This window comes from Phodopus roborovskii, unplaced genomic scaffold, assembly GCF_943737965.1.
Source record: "Phodopus roborovskii unplaced genomic scaffold, PHOROB, whole genome shotgun sequence".
Classification (NCBI taxonomy): Eukaryota; Metazoa; Chordata; class Mammalia; order Rodentia; family Cricetidae; genus Phodopus; species Phodopus roborovskii.
In genome coordinates, this window is record NW_026126549.1 from 3,468,314 (window position 1) to 3,484,165 (window position 15,852).

Here is a 15,852-nt window from a genome sequence, read left to right on the forward strand (position 1 = left end):
TCATTGATGAAAGAAACAAAACGGACAAAATGGTGAAGTCTCCAGGCTGAGCGACTCAAATGGGGTTTTTATTTTTACATACCCATGTCATTGACTTCTTTTTCAGTGACGAAGCCACAGTATTGTTTTGTCAGGGATGCATATCTATCCAGTTTCTCTCTTATTTTATGCTAAAAAATGCTCTACCATGGGAATTTAAGAGTTATTCATAAATCTTACTGCTAATTAGAAGAGTAACAGATCTGAGAACTAACATGACCTTGAGTGCATGTTTCTAATGTAGCAACCCATGTCTCAAGTCTGGAATAATTAGGACGTGTGAGAAATGCCTCAGAATGTTTGAGTACAAAATGTACTTCAAAGGTAAATTTGTATTCACAGATCATTATTTCAGATCTCCAGCTGTGAAAGAACAAGGCTGCCTCCAACTCCAGAGTTAACAGATGTCTGCTAATACTTACTACTAATAATTAAAATAGTAACTACAGTCTTAAAATTACTCCATAAGAACGATCATGTGGAAATATTTCTATCATTTTTTTTTTCATGCTTCTTAATGGATCTGTGTAACACCTAGGATGGATATACTGAATGAAAATATAAGACTCAAAAATATCTTAATATAAATCACCTGCTGGGAGATTATTTTTTGCCACTTAAAAACCCCAATTACACTGTGCATTTAAGAATTTGGGGAAATATACTTTTGAGTGTAAATAAATATAGCAAAGATAATTTCTGTACTTTTTTGCTTACATGGGAAAAATTGGCATAAGACAGAGACATAGTGTCTCCATCAGGAACTCTCCCTCACTATTATGCATGACTAGGGACACAGTGACTCATGTCTGAGTTTGATCAATGTTGATCTTCTTCCTCAAAAACCTTATTTGACTCATCCATTCTACAAACAGTTAGAAAGAATTATTTTCAATTTACATATTAGGAAAGTGAATGATTTGATTCCATGGAAAAATTAAACAATGAATAATAGTAGCATGAAATATCCATTCTATGCCAAGAAGTTTTTTTCATTATGCACACTCATTGTACCTGGTACTATGTTCTCTAAGGCCATTTTTTGTACAAGTATGCATTTGAGACTTTAAAGCTATCTAATAATATGTCTTGAGAAGTGGTCCAGTGCTTAAGAACACAAACTGTACTTGAGAGGACCCAGCAAACCTATCAGATGACTACCAAGCACCTGTAACTCTAGAACCAAGGCATACAACACTTCCGGCCTCCACAAGGCATCTGTGCTGAGGTGCACATATCCACACATGTGTACACAATTTGAAACAACTTAAGTATTTAAACATAAACAAAATGGGTTGCAGGGATGCCTTAATGGGTAAAGATGGCTGCTGCCACGCATGAGGATCTGAGTGTGATCCTGGAAGCCTATGTGATAGAAACAAACATCAGATACCTGTGAACTGTCCTCTCATATTACATCTGTGTGCGCACACATAAACACCCAATAAATAAGTCAAATGTTAAGGAGATTAAAATGACAACATCATAAAAATCTCATCATTTTGTTAAATGTATGCATTTTGGTGAGAGCAAGTGGGGGCAGAGACCAGGAAACTAGAAAGGACAAAAAAGGTAGGAAAAAGATATTTAAGGGGGAAATGGGGAATGAAGCAGTGAACACGAAAGAGGAAAGGTATTGCCTGTGGCAGAAAAGCACAGAAGGGAAAGGGGAAGCACGGAGACAATGCTGAGGAGTGAGGTGGGGGATGCCTTCTGTACTAATCACATGCAGACATTTTTCTCATCATTATTTTCCCAATATCACATTTACATTTTAACAGATAGCACAAATAAGAAAATACTGCAAGAGAACTGACCTATGAGTAAATTATGTAACTTGTACAAGGTCAGAAAAATCTATATTTTGAAGAGTAAGACTGACAGAGTCTGGCTAGGGAAATAGTCTCTTGCCTTCTATATTATGCAACCTCTTGAGCTACACAGGAAAGCTTGAGAAGTCAGTCAAATAAAAGCAGTTGCCCTTTCACCCACTAAAACCATGGTGATGTAAAAATTATTTCAAGGTTTCCATGAGGTTTTGAATAGCATCAAAGACCTTTAATGAGAATAGGCAGCCCTCAGATTGAAGGTTAAGGACATCTGGTGAAGGTTCCTCCTTTGACACTATGTTTCAATCTTGTTCTTAAACAGGGAGAAGTAGAAACACCATAAACCTACACATTCCTCACCAGGTCATCAAGAGAGACAGAGATCAATGTACAGCATGAGAACAAGACTAATTAAACAAGAGACTTGATCTGTAAGATCCAGTGAAATGAAGGCAGTTTAAAGCTGCAGTCAGAAATTGTCAGGCTCCTTGAAAGAGGGAGATATTGCATGAAAATTGTTTTGGTATTAGTGTGGTTCTAGTACTTTTTATATACTATAATGATCTCAACATATTGTGAAATCAAAGCCAGTATAAATATTTGAATAATCTCAATTGCTTCTGCTCAACTTTAATTATAAAACAACCCAGACTCAATGGATTCTCACCTAGCCACTTTAGTTTTGGAGAGGGAAATACTTCTAAAACTTTTTCTAGCCCTGAAAATAACCCATGGATCTTTTGTTCAAAGGAGAGCTCAAAAAGAAACTCCGAACTTTTTTTCTGTAAATTAACCTGTGAGTATATTATTTATCATGACATTAAGGGACTTGTGAAGACCTTGAAAGAAAATCTGTAAATTCTGACATTAATACACAGAAAAATCAATTTGATGAATGCAGGCTTTGCAGTCATTTTATTTTAGGGTGAAAAATCCGTGTGAGATATGAGTTTGAGAGTTTTATTAATTCTTTGATCCTTGGGTTGCAAAGGCTGACACTCCTCCATTAGGCATTGTAGAAATTATAGTGATGGACAGTCTGTCAGTAAGCCTCTGGCCATGGACCTTTCCAGCAGCCTAGTGGCCCAGTAATCGATAATATGACCTAGTGGAAGGCTCCTGCCAGGGCTGTCCTCGTATTGAAACTGGAAAAGAATACAAATCTAGCCTGTCAGTTTTGCTTTGATTTTTTTTGTTTTGTTCTAAGATTTGATGTTCTTGGAGCACTCTGTAGTCCTTAAGCTATGTCAGAACCTTACTATTTTATTTATTTATTCTGTATGATAGTAAATTATAGTGCTTAAACAACTCAAATATCTCTATATTCACAAAGATTAGGAATGGAATGAGTCCTGTTTAGCTTGTTGGAGTCTAAACAAAGAGAACCAGATTAGTTCCACAGTTCCTATGTGAATCAAGTGCATTCCTCTAAAAACTAAGGAAACTTGTGCATCTTGTGGCCTGAACCTTTTCTCAATATTTAGAATATTGCTTTTTTTATACTGTAAGGTTAATTTAATGATGCTCATAGATGCAGCAGTGATTTGCTAATGAGATATTGATTCTTAGAATTAGAGTGTGGCTAACATCACATTTTCAATCCATATAAATGCTTCATTAACCTAATTAATATCGTAACAATGACAACAATTTTTAGGGACAATGTTTAATCATAATCAACACTGTTCCATAGAGCCTATAGGTGTCATGTGATCTTTTAGAAACTTTAGAAACTTAGGGGAGCTTTCCACACAACTAAAGTAAGCTGTTTTTTGTTGTAGTATTACTATTACCATATGACTATAAATGGTGAAGTATTTCATTTGTATAGAAGATCTATCATCACTTTCTTCTTTCCCTCCCTTTCTTTCTTTCTCCTGACTCCTCTCTTCTCTCTTCTTATTCTTCTCTCCACTTCCTGATTTTTGCTGCCTTCAAAGTCTTTAACAAATTACTCAAGCATTGAGAAATAGAAGAGTTCTAAAAAACCCTCTAATATCCCTTATATTTGTAAAAATTTACTTTGAGAGAATGTAAAAAAGAAGATGATTTCATATATTATCTTTGTTTCTTTTAACAATCACATGCCTGTCACCATTTTTTTACCTCTATTTCATTCCTCTTATTAGGTATTTTTGTAAAGTAATCACTTAGGCATTTCAATGTAGATGTACATCAGGGCCCAAGAAGAAGATTGACTCCTGCTGAACTCTTCATCTTCCCTATCAAATGTCTTCCTTCTCAGCAGCATCTCAGATTTGTCAGTTACATCAAAATCTACTCATTCAAGTAAAATATGATAATTATAGCCCACTCAGACATGTCTGTTTTCATCCCACTAATTGCCTAGGATTAAGGGCTTCTACCTGGCTAAATTCACCTAACTTCCCTTACTGCCCTTTGTGATGATGTATCCACATTTCTTCCTTTCACTGTCTTCCAAGGAAGCCTTTTGAAAGGCACATTCTCTTATATAATCACTCAGATTAAGTTCTTTCTCAAATGTGCCAATCTGTAGGAGCCCCAGATATTGTGTCTGTCCTTCCTAACCACTATGACCTCCTTTGGATGCTGACTAAGCTCAACCATGTGTTACCACTTCTGTTGTTTTCTGTTATCCCTTGTGGCCACACATTTAGAAATCTCTTTTTTCCTAATTCATGTCTTTTCTCTTTCCTTTCTCTCTTTTTCAGTCTGATTATTCTACAGCTGAACTTTAAAATAAAACAAGCTCCCTATGTCCAAACATCTTTAATTCCTTCTTGTTGTATTGAGAATAAAATATATAGTCCCTCATGCATAGGCCATAGAGTCTGTACTTCCTTCAGGTCTCTATACTCTCCCTCAGCTTGCATCTTTGTCTTTATCACAAAAGTGTCTTATCTGAGGTTACACACTGTTCTAAGCTTATCACAGCATATAGGAGGGAGAACAGAGATTACAAAGAGATTTAACAGTATTTTAAACTTTTGCATGTATACCCAACTCAGTGAACTAGTTGTGTTTTTATTTAAAAAATTATGATAGTTTATTCTTTAAAATATTCAAAAATAAAGATGTTGGTAGGAAAGTTCCCAGATGGCAGGAATAGACAACCCACTAGATCATTGCTACCGATCACACAACATCCCCTTCCCCATGCAAATTCACCAAAGTTAGAGAATAGTTAGTATATTGTGGTATTCTAAGTCCTTAAGATGAATAAATGGAAAATGTAATACTAAAAGGGCATTCACCAAAAAAGTTTAATATTTACAAGGTGTGTGTGTGTGTGTGTGTGTGTGTGTGTGTGTGTGTGTGTGATAAACCCACAGGAGTCTGTTTTCTTCTATCATTTGGATTCTGGGAATAAAACTTGAGTCACTAGACTTGGTGCTAAGCACTCATATCTAATCTGAGCCATTTTGCTAGTCCATTTTCCTAGATTTTAATGTAGAATGCAACAAATGTGTCAACATAAACAAGGGCTCAAAGGTCAAAGGAAGGTAGGGTAGTGCTGTTCAACAAGTTTTCTGCAGTGATTCTTGTCTTCTCTGTTCTTCTCAAAACAGTATTCACATGAGGTTTTCTATCATTTTGAGTTTAAATTAGTATTATTGAAGATCAGGCTTTTAAATATAATCTTAACTGATTTAAAATTCATAGCCACCAGCATCTAGTGGCTCTTTTACTTGTCAATACAGAGTCAGTGTGGCAGTTCCTTGACTATGAATGGTAGTTTTCATGGATTGCATTTGAAAATTACATTTGAGGAAGTGAATTTCATAGTATGAATGGCTGAAGCATAGAGACGACCCCTACAGGGTTGGGCTAGGGGAGATTGATCTTGGAGAAGAATGCAGCAGCATATTCTTGGGGTGAGCAACTGGAGTTGCACTGGAAGAAATATAGTTATTGTGCTGGAATGAAGAGCAAGCACAGAATGTTCTTTGAGTGTGGCTTGTGCATATTGGCTTCAAGATCACCAAAAATTTTACACTGAGATTAACGTTTCTTCCCAAATTTCCATGTGATTGATTTCTTTGAATTCTTCTTTCTTAGTTCAAATCCAGAAGTTCATTCTAACATCAATGCATCTCCTCACTGGACTCAGAGCACATCATGATCTGAAATCATTTGGCCACTTATTAATTTATTATGAGTTAAAGTGTAAGATAGTTCAGTAAAGGGAATGGAAATTACCAGTCTTGTTCAATGTCATCCCTCAGTTTTGAGGACAGCTTGAGGCATATATTAGATGTGTAAGCAATATTAGTAACTGGAAAATGAAATTGACCACACATTTCACTTCCTATGGGAGAACATCCCCAGTTTCTTGGCCCAAATAAATAATATGTTTTTAAAGTATGCTTCCAAAACTGTCCTGTAAACTTCTTTGTATTATTCATGTTGATTATAATTTTTTTCTAGTATCTCTCTTCTCAGCCAAGTTGGTGGTTCATTAAAGGTGTGCTTATCTTACTCATCAGTCACTCCAGTGTGTTCATCAGTTATCCTCATATACCTTGTGCTCCATAACTACCTAAAGACACCTTGGAAATTCCTGAACCCTAAGGAACTATTCAGATCTGGGAAAATTTGTCATCATAAGCATTTAAGTCTCTATAACATCGAATGAGCATGTTTGTTTATCTGAACTAACAGCAGAAGCACTCTTCTATTTATGGATTGTGCTATCTGGCTCCAAAATTAAAAGGTTCAGTTGGAGGCTGATTCTGAAACAACAGACAGCTGTATATTCATCTAAAGGGGTTTTGTTTCCCTTAGGATTCAGGTAAGGGTCACTTATTGGTCAGTTTTCTTTGCTGGACTTATCTTGTCCAGCATGGTAGGAGAGACTAGGTTAATCACACAGTCCTCAGTAGAACCAGTATCAAGGGGTTTTCTAAGACAGAAGGTAGGTTCATACTTTCTGTAAAGTTCCCAATTTAACTTGCACACTGGTTAAAATTTGGGGCTCTCATTTTTCCCCCCACTGGCCTTTAGGACTCACCATCTATGGAACTCTTTAAACTTCATTCTTAGCATTGGTAAGATAAGACTCTATCTACCATATGGGCTATTTGTAAAGAGCAAATTAGGTAACAGAGGTAAATCATTTGTCAAGGTATCTACTACAGAGCAACTCACAGAAAAATATTGTGTATTGTAGCTTGCTGAGTTATTTATAAAAACTAAGTTAAATACCATGTTGTAAGAGTTATATTATGTTGTCTTTCAATTAGTACTATTTGCTTAACATCAGATCCCATTGCTTTGATTCACATCCCAGGAAAACGAAGAAGTAGAAGGCATCCCTCATCTTCATGATACTAAGAAAGCATCTGGTACAAAGGGTTACCTAAGGAAAGATAGTTTAAAATGCTTAGTGTGTATCTGCTGGGTCACTCCAGATGAAAGTAAAATTCATATTATCATGGAAGACACATTCTAGTGGGGGAACTGGTTAACAGTCAGTGGACTTAATAAAGAAGTTCTTACGAAAGAACAGATTAAAAGGCCAAGCACTGTTTGAAATGTGGAGTTTGGTTAGACTAATGAAAAATGCTATTAGAACTAATAGCCTCATTTAAAGAGTCTTCCAGGTGATCAAAAATAGGAGGCTTGTGTCTGAATAAACGATCTTTTCACTCTGTATCTTGAGACAAGTACAATATTCAAAAGATATTCAAAGTGCAGCATTACTGGTGAAAAATAACATTTATATAGACATGTATTTAGTATTAGATAATAGCAAAGAACCTACACAAAGCATTTAAACAAAGGTGGATAATGTGGCTCAGGTACCAGCATTTCTCCTGTTGTCTCAGCTCTGGCAAGGGCCATTTACACCTCGTAGCAAGCTCATTGAGAACATGAGTCCTTCCTACCAGCCTCCCTAAGTCAGGTTGTAAGATGAAGCCCATTTTTGGGTCTGTGACTGTGTTACACATCAAAGACAGAATTACTGTCAAGCATGCCCTGACATTCTGGATCAGAGCCCTTATTTTTATCTATCTTTTACATTTTAATTTCATTGTTTTTTTAAATTCATCTCCATTGGCCACTTGACATATTAGGCAATGAGATGTTGTTGTTACTGCAGATTAGAGCTGTGACTGTAAATACAGAGGTCAGTCCCTTCACAATGAGCATACCTATATTCAATGATTTGTACCATGAATTTAGGATGATAAAGAATGACCATGCAATTAAGCTCTGATTATTTTGACATTGTTCAGTGTCCGAGTGGCCTGGCAGATTATCAATCAATACACCTGACCTTGCAGTATTGTGATTTCTCTCTGGTAACTAAACCCATAAGACTTCTGCTTCTGAAAGCATGTTTCCAGTGAACTTTCCCCCTCATCCATAAATTGCTTTTATCGTCCTCCTCATCCTATTGAGTAAAAAGGCAAACAACCCAACTCCTAAGTGTACTTCCTAAGTGGCATGTTAAATTGAGAGTGGCCCTCTTGTCTGTACATAATTGTTTAGGACAGATAATGCAGTTTCATATTATTGATTCAGGAGCTTGGGCTTTTAAAGGACAATAAGAAAGACTAAGCGTATGAAAGCCAATTGCCTTGGAAAGAGAAAAAAAAAATGTTGCACCATCATTAAAAAACATCTTGATGGAACTGGAAAAAAAGGATTTTTTCGAGGCTGAGATAAAGTATTCCATTTTGGGAAAAGGGATTTTCTACTGACAACAAATTTATGGCATAAAGATCACATCTATGTAATGAACTATATCTCTATGGTAGCACTTTTCTTACCTTCTTCAAGTCAGACAACGGTGTTCTAATCATGAAAGCAGCTGCCTATGGCCTATATTACCTGAGTCACACATGACCTTTCTACATAGGAACAAATGCAGAAATCATTCTTTGTGGGAACTGTAGGCAGAGTAGGGGGAGTTGCTCTGAAGAGTATTTTATAAGAGCCTGCATGATTCCAGCTGAATAGACTTGTAAGGCAAGACCAGCAAGACCTAATTGCCTCCTTGTGGGAACTCAGGGTGCTCAGATATGTGAACTAGAAGCACAGTCAGCTAATAATGACACAGACAAAAATACACGTTCAAGCTGAAAGAAAGGGAAAGAGGAAGAAAGGATTCCATACATAGAACACAGACCAAAGGGCTTGGGTAGGGCTGCCAGCTAGAACAGTACTCACTGTGCTGGGAGTTTGCAGTCTTCAGACCTAGCTTGGCTCCTCTTATCAGATTGTTTTGTTTCATTTTGTTGTACTTGTTTTTCCCACAGGCCAGTCTTTTTACCCTGAGTCTCAGTTTTCCCTTTAGAACTGAGATTATGGATTTCACTCTACTTTACACATGCCATCATACATATGTTTATGTATTCAGGCCCTTGGGAAGAAAAGTATTCCTAGCAAAAGGACTTCCTAGCATTTTTGGAAAAAACAATAATTGTTATAGCAACCTTTCCCTTGTAGTCCTGTTATCACTCTTGCTACACATTTGGAATATAGCTTCACCAGGCTGTTATCTGATCAAAGTCATTTTATTATCAGGGAGTGTAAGGAATTTAAATGGCACGTGCCTTCTGTATGTTGATGTTTTCAACTGCTGAATAATTTTATCCCCTCTAGGATTTTCAAACTAAAGATTTTTTTTCATAGTTCAAACTACTAAAATAATGTTCAGTATAAACTAAGGAATATAATTTGATGTTGACCAATATAGAATATAATTAGATATAGGTCTATATAACTACAATGAGGAAGATATATATGTATTCAGTACTGATTATTTGGATTTCTTAATTAATGCAAAGAACAAGGAAGCAATGACCATGCTATTCTGTTGCAGTAAGTGTTCAGGAATGGCACTGTCTCTAATGACCAGCGAAGACATATTGTTAATTACTAAGCCATATGAGGAACAATTGAGTGCGAAGACACACTGCCTGTGCCTCTAGACACATATGTTAAAAGAAAATGTCCCTCTAAGTTTAGGTGCTTTACATACACAGAGATAACTATTCTATTCATATATTTTGACAATTACATTGACATGTTTAGACGACTACAGAAAAAAATCTGAAAGACAGTTGTGTGATGTGAAGGAAAATGCCTAGAGCATTGCTTAGGAACTTTCTCCAAAACTTACATGTGATGCACTGGCATTGTCACCACAATTACCATCATCACTACCATCTTTGTATTCACAGGTGACTTTTGTAACATTCCATCTATAGTATCAGCTCTAATTTATAACTTATAATAATTTTAATTTTGTAAATGCTATTAAGTACCAGTTAAAAGTATCTTAATATAAACATTGAAAAGATAAGTAAGAGTGGTCTTAAGCTTATTTAGAATGACAAGAGTACAACTCTTATTGGCTTAAGCAAAATTAAAAAGGAGAATTTTAGAGAGAGAACAGGGAGGGGACAATGAGGGAGGGAGAGAGGGACAAGGAACGGTAGGGAGAGGGTGAGAGAGAGAGAGAGAGAGAGAGAGAGAGAGAGAGAGAGAGAGAGAGAGATTCAGAGGCTCCAGAAGTACAGCTATCTTTAGTGCCTGTTGAATCTGGGAACCTGAGGGCTATGGTCTCCTTACTTCCTTTTTGCATCAATCAGCATTGTTTCCTTCTGTGGCTACTACTTTATTTAACTTCCTTCTCTGGCAATACCCTTCTATGGCATGGGAAAAAAAAAACCATTGGAAGCCCAGAATATTAAAGCTCATAATCCAAGACTAATAATCTTTATCAGGAATTTTGGGTTACTGATTCCCTGCCATGGTCACATGCTCTATTATTTTATTATTATTATTTTTGTGATTGGATCATACAGGTGAGGTTGGCAGAACTACAGAATGTAGCAGTAGAGCAAGGAAGTAAGTTAGTTGGCCAGACAAATAGAGTGTATCCACCATATATGGACAATTATTTGCGAGTAGTTTCTTTGTGTTCAAGAAGCATTTGATGCACAAGGTGATGGGTAATGGCAAAGTAAGTAAATTCAGGTAAAGAAATTAACAAATACCACTCAACTGTATGTCAACAGAACTTCTTCATAGAAAACTAAAGTAATAATAGGGGAAGCTTAGTAGATGGAGCAAAGTGATTTATTTTCACCCGTGAATCAATTGCTGAGACTATTATCTATTTACAGTGAGAGATGACCAAATTAGCCAAATCACCCAAACAGCAGTGTTCAGAATATTCTTTCCATGGAGTAACTCACCCTCTTTCTCTTATCATCTTTGTCATTCTCATCAAACAGATGTGAATATGCCTTGCTTGCTTGCCATGTTCTGAATGCTGCTCACAGAAGCTAATTTCAAGCTGTGTGCACCCCAAGGAAACATGAAGTGCAAACAGTCCTGTGTCAGGACTGTGACTAATACATTATCATGGTTTTGTTGGAACAACAGCCAACAATTGTCCTCCCTGTCTCTTTGTAGTAGAAGATGCTGAGGTTAGCTGTGGCTTGAGGTGATAAGATCTGGCTTCTGGAGAAGTGTGAAAATCCAAGGGAGTAAAAGCAGTCCAGTCATTCTCATTAAAACACGGCTTTAAAGGGCCCATTACTTAAGCAAGTTGCCAGTGTTAGTGCTATTATGTCCTTTTCAGAAATGTTGTTGCTCCTAATTTGAAATAAGTGCTTTCTTTAGGGCCAATTAAAAAGATGAATGACAGCTCCCAGGATCACATAGTTACTATGTTGTGTGCACAACAAAGCCAGTGATACTGGTTAAGATGGCAGGATATTTGTCTTTTACTTTATTAATAAATAAACTTCACAAATTTTATTCAAACTTTGTCTTTATGTTATTCACCATATTTGTCTGGTAACTAAATAATTTAGGTTAAAACTTTTACTTGGTAAATGTAGGAATTGCAAGTATATAGTTCTTTCTTATCAGGTTGTGTGGGGGGGGGGGCAAAAAATATCATGTGTTTCTAGTGATATAAATGTGAAGTGAGTTGCCAAATAAAAGTCACTGATTGCAATTCTTGGGGCCAAGTGAGCTATGTTCATAGAGTTAGCTTTAGAAAACAATCTTTGGACTGTGATGGTAGATGTCATTCTGTAAATATTTTCCCCTTATTGGTTAATGAATAAAGCACTGTTGGCCAATAGGAAAGGAAGATAGGTGGGACAAGGAGACTAGAAGGAGTAAGGAAATAGTTGAGAGGAGATTCAAGATGGAGGATTTAGAGAGAAGAATGCCAGCCTCTCTCTCTCCTGTAAGATAAGACCACGTGAAAGTACTTAGATTAAGATAAATGGGTTAATATTTAAGACAGAGCTAGCCGATAAGAAAGTAGTAATTGGCCAACAGCTTTATATCTAATACAGCATCTCTGTGTGTTATTTGGGGCTCTGTGGCAGTGGATACAGACTGGCTGATGGAAAAACCTACTCGTAACAGGGCTGATTTTTCCACTAAAGTCCAAAGACACCAGATTGGGGGAAGAAATCTATGCAGGCTTTATTTTCTACAAAGTGAGAATACCTTCAGTAATTATTTTCTCTCACAGGTAACTAATGTATTTTCTTTCCAGAACAGTAGGAATTTAAAGGACTGTGATACTGGTTACATTTTCCAAAAGCAGTGTGATGCTGGATTGAAATTCAGATAGCTAGAAATCCACAAGTATACCTCCTAGGACTAAGGTGTCCATATACTTCTGTACATCAGGACAAAGTTGGTAACAGTAGCAACCACAGTTGAAGTACTCTAGATCATAGACTTATAAAGAGATCCCACATGAATCTTGATTTTTATATCAAGTCCTTTGACAACCCATCTGGTTCTTATAAGATTCCATCAAGATAGAACAGTAGCACAGCACAAAATAGCAACTATTGTTAGATCAAAGTGGCATTGCATGCAATTAGCATATTTAAAATATATACCAAAGAGCATAATACTTAGTAAAATATTTTCTCATGGTTTATAAGACTTTCCATCTACCATTCTTACTTATTCCTGTTACTGGGTGGGCACCTATCTACCTCTACAAAGAGAATTGGTGCCTGCAAAATGTGTTTGAGTATCTGGAGTTCTTATGTAGTATTTGTGTCTTCAGTAATACAGTTTATGCTACAGATGTTCCTGTAATAATTTATTAGGCAAATTGAGCTGATTGACTCTTTGTATGTAGTTTATAATGTTTCATCATTGAACTGTGGTCATAACTTAGGATGCCACAATTTTGACTCTAAAGACATTTTAAGTTAAAGAGTTTGCCCTAACATAATCTCCATTTTCATTCTACAGACTGGCAAATACCCTACTAAGACCATTGGGAAATAGGTTCTTTCCCACCCAAGGGACTCATTCCTTATCTATGAATGATGGAGTTGGACTAAGAGACCTTTAATGTCTCATTTAGGCCCCTACCAGTGTGTTCTAGAGGAAATGAATTTCCTCCCTGAAGACCAATAAGAAAGAGTGATGACTGTAGCTGCTAGACTCACCCACACTCATCAAAACAGGAAAAATATGCCAGGCCTTCATAGTTAGAGCCAGTTTTCACCTCCAGAAACCCTGGCAGAGCTGAAAGGATGCCACTCATGAGTGGAACATGAAAATAATGATTGTTACCCCTCCATTTGTGCTTGTTGATAGCATCTTTGTACCTATAGGTTTCTGTCTATCTGTTATTCTCTATAACCATTTTTCTCTGTACAGTTTTTTAACTGATTGATTCACCCAGTTCTTCAGTCCTAATTTCCTTGTCCTTGATCTATCTAGGAGAGAATAGGAATTTGGCATGAGATTTCTTTCCCAGGGAAAGGATGTTATTTTTGGCTCTGTGGTACTTTTGATTGGATACCACAATGGTTTCCTTTACTGATACCCTTGAAGCTAGTGCCTGAGCAAAAAGAATCATGGAGTCCTAGTATAGCTGTACCTTAGCATAGTTTCTGAGTTGCTAATTAATTCATTGGAAGAAAGACTTGGCAGCTACTATAAAGCATAGCGGGTATCTCTCCATGAAGCAGATTAATATGATTCTCTCCCTGAAACCTCTAGAATAGGAGTGTGTGGTTTGGGGTGAGCTACATATTTTTAAGGAGACAGTCGGGTAGGAGGTTGTAGTTATGTGAGATAAACATCACAAATCCCATCCTCTACAGTTTTCTAATCCAGCTTTCATTTCACTGTTTTACAAAGTATGAAACCCACACCTTTGTGTTCACCTCAACCTCTGTCTTTGAACTGACATAAACTGTTGACTCTTCCACTCTGAGTTATCACCATCTAACAACTGTGAGCACAATTTCTATTTATTCAACAAGAAGTTAGTAGACACTACTGGATGCCAGGCATCGGAAGTGCAATAGCAAGTAAGACAGATTTCTCCCAGCATGAAGATCGCATTCTAGGGAAAAGACAGATGGCAAATACACAGAAAGCCATGGATTTACAACATCGTTTCATTCAGTGACAAAAAGTCGAAAGAGAAATGGAGTCAGGCTGGAGGTTAGATAGTCTCGTTAGATAGAGCATTGAAGAAACCCTTTTCAGAAATATAAAAGTTATGAATCCTATCTGGGGTTACAAATATTTCAGAGATGCAACAGAAAATCAAGAGTTAGGACTTTAGGTGAGCTTCACCTACATGAAGAATGAGAGGTCCATGCAATGGAATAAGAAATAAATGAAACCACATTATTGAGGAAAGTAGGATGAGGTCACAGAGGACTCTGGGGGCTATAGTGTGAAGTTAGAAGAAATTGTTGACTACTGAACACAGACAACACAAGAGGCTCAAAGTGTATGAACTAGATGGACAGTTATAAATGAAGAACACTATATAGCCTTTTGGAGGATTTGGGGCAGAAGCAATAAATTATACATGCATGTGTGACTATATCATATTAATTTGTGGTAAGCCATAAAGAGAAAGAAAGTGGAGCTGTGTGTATTGGTAAAAAGGAGGCTTTGTAAGAAAAGTTGGATGAAACTAAAGTCAAAAAATAAAATACATAGCTCTTCCTCAATGAAAAGGCATGTTCAATAGAAGAACTGAGGAATGAATGGGAAGGTCTGTTTTGGAGGATGTTGGGAACTGGGGGGAGACTAGTATGACCTATACTTTGATCTATTAGTGTTTCCCAGGGGCAATAAATTATTTGGCTTTTATTAAAAGTTAGATAGAAGTTCATGTGTAATACAGACAGCTTACCTGAACAAGGAGGAGCTAAGGGCCACTAGACTGATAACTGGGAAGCCAGCATGGGACTGACTCAGGCCCCCCTGAATATGGGTCTCAGCCAGAAGGACTGAGAAGTCTAAGAGGCCTCAGACAGTGGAGCCAGGATGTATCCCTGGTGCACAATAGGACTTTGTGAACATATCCCCCATGGAGGGATAACTGCTTTAATCTAGAGACAGAAGAGAAGCCCTAGTCCCTACTTCACATGACCTGTCAAATCTACATGACCCCAACTGGATGGCATTCCCCTACATATGGAATTGGGGTGGGGGGATGGGAGGGGTGGGTGGTTAGAGTGCATGTGAGAAGGCAGAGAGGGTAAAAGGGAGGGAAGGAAGGAGGGATTGAGGGAGAGAGGGGGAAAGGGAGGGGGAGGGAAGGAGAGGGAACTGGGATCAACATGTAAAATAATAAATTAAATCAAAAAAAAAATGCTTTGACTCCAAAATTTAAGTTGAAGGACAAGTTACTGGGGGAAAGGATTTCTATTTTTGTTTCCACAGAAAATGAAAAGATGTGGATTCCTTCCAGATTAATGTGGTTTGATCACGCCAGACCACCTGAAACAGAGTATAAGGTGATCCTACATTCAAAACAGCTGGACAAAGCAGCCCTACAGACTACAGCCAGGATTTCTGAATCTTCTTCGAATCCCCCATGATAGCGCCCCTTACCAGCAGGAAGTAGTTTGGAAAGAATGACGCCCAAATTCCCAAATACTGTGTATAAATGTTTGTTTTCATTTAATTGGACTTTGTTATATAAAATAAAATAATAAAATAAAAAAAACAACAACAACAA